Raw genomic sequence first — 2,548 nt, 5'->3', positions numbered from 1 at the left:
AAGAAGTCCACTGATCAGAGGCCCCCTTCGTGAGGTTTAGGAATCTTGCCCTCGTGCTCCCTTGTTACCAACACCAGCCATGTTTGTTCATTAGAATACAGATACAACACAACAAATACTGCATGCCATGTAATTTTTTATATTATATATGATATTCATAGTGATGTAAGTGTGGGGCTGCCTTTTATATTTTAATTTGTAATACCTGTTAGGATTAAACATGCTTATCTTTTCTTGTGGAAGCCATTTCTTTTAGTTTCCTCTCAACAATTAATTAAATTCAGTGTTATTTATGTACAGTACTGAGCCTTCAATCATGAATTTGATGAACTGTGTTAAAAGAAATTGTAGCCTCTACGCGAACATATGAAATGCCAATAAATGCAATACAGCTGCAATAATGAAATTAAATTACATCAAACTTTTATTTTTCACTCAAAACAGCTTACAGGCACATATGATATATTGCACAGCATAAAGAGATCATGTAAATTGCTGCATTATGTGACAACAGACAACTGTTGCGCCCCTCCTCGTGGGGCCCATGACCCTAAATAAGGCGTTATTTTGCGTTTAAGATGCTGAGATATTTACTGCAGAACTGCCTAACCTTCGCCTCAACAAATCGTCAACAATTTCGCGGAGCATGTGGCCCAAAGTAGAATGTGCGCAGCCTTATGATATGCCTTCAGACTGTCCATTGCTTTTTCCATCTATTGCCCATGGATTGCAAACGAAGTAGGGAGCAAAATTTTGCTTACATTATGCTTGGGCCACGTCTTCATGTTATCCTTCCCAGTTTTGCATCTGAATTCGGGTGGGGGAGAGTAACGCCATCTCCAGTCAAAGAAGCCTAGAATCGTGCTTCCCAAGCTAGCATTCACTGTTTAGCCATCAAATCGCTGTGTTTACACAGTGCCCGTCTGACTGGTTTACACCGGTTTACACCGACAGGACGGCTGCTGCAACAAGCACTTCCGGCCGCGAAATGAAGTGCATTTGTTGTAGGGTTATGGCGCTACCCGTGGTTTGTCGCGTAAACTTGTTATAGCTGGGCCCTCTGTGATTCATTGCTGGACCGGCCCTGGACGTCCAACAGCTCCTCTCTTCACAGTAACTCGCAGAGACGAGCTTCTTTCATTTAACCCTTCACATTCCAACAGAAACTGAATAGGCAGATTCTAAGGATTTATTTCTTTGGAAATTTTATTTTAAATACAATTAAATCAAGTTATTTTGGTAAAACTAATGAAAAATATAACTAAAAAAATATATTAAATTTTTTTTTTTTTTTAAATGTTTTTAAATATTATTTTGTAGAATATCTTAGGCCCTCACAGGGGGCCTAGAGGGCCCTGACGGCTCGCCACTGAATTACAGAAATGTCCTTGAGCATACTCACTCCTAATGACTATTATAATCTACTTTTAGTTTTCCTTCTTCAAATTGGACTTTTCAGCCTCTCAAAAGTCCTTTAATCAGCAGCATTACGGGAAAAATAACCTCCCGATTGATATGAAACCAAGGCCGAGGTAGAACTGATTAGAGTTTGGAGTGGATCCAATTCACAGGGGCAGAATCATGCATCTTTTTTTACTTCTAGAGGCAGCCTTGGCCTTCTAGTTTTAAACCTCTTTACCTTGCAATTTTCTTTGGTTACATGCAACGTGAGACAATCCTTACTTAACTGCATCCCTGTGTCATTAAACCATTCACTGCTTCAATGACAGCAGCAGCAGCAGCGGCAACAGCAGCAGCAGCACGGCTATCCTTCTCCATTTCTGCGTGTAAATATTATGAATGTCGCGTACACAAAGGACTACAAACATGAAGATCATTTCATCGGCTAGCATGCAGAATGAGATTAATCCTACACAAACAGTATATCCTGTCGTAGGCTTCCTCCTTACACAACTATGCACACTCTCAATGCCCACAAAGGCTCAGGAGCCCCCTGAGAAGGAGACCGTTTACAGGAGTCCTTCCTGTCTTCAGCCCTGCTGATATCTGACGGAGACGCAGGAAGACTCTGATTAGTTTCCATGCGTTTCCTAAAGACCCTTCCCCACCATCCCGCCCCTTCCTCATCCTCTCACACGCCTCGACACACTCGAATGTTTCTCCTCAGAACAATCTATAGAGTGTAGAAATGCAGTGGTACAAAGTACATTAACTTAAATACTGTACTTAAGAACACATCTTGAGGCACTTATTTGGATTATTTCTTGATAAATTAGCAGTTTGGAGACGTCCATGGAGCTGTAAAGGGTATTTGTTCTTATATTTTATAGACTAAATGATGAATAAACTAATACAATTTAACAAAGGTGTAAAGTAACAAAGTACCATACCATTTTTAGTTACTTACTTTACTTCAGTATTTCCACTTTTTGCTACTTCTTTCTTCGACTCCACTACAATTCAGAGGTAAATGGTGTACTTCTCCTCCACTACATGTATTTAATACCTTTAGTTATTTTACAGATGTGGATGAATGATGTGAAATCTAATCAAGTGTTAAATCAGACTTTAGTTCCACCTGGCACAC

The sequence above is a fragment of the Notothenia coriiceps genome, unplaced genomic scaffold, assembly GCF_000735185.1.
Source record: "Notothenia coriiceps isolate Sejong01 unplaced genomic scaffold, NC01 NC01_scaffold00000339, whole genome shotgun sequence".
NCBI lineage: Eukaryota > Metazoa > Chordata > Actinopteri > Perciformes > Nototheniidae > Notothenia > Notothenia coriiceps.
Note: the sequence above shows the minus strand (reverse complement) of the source record.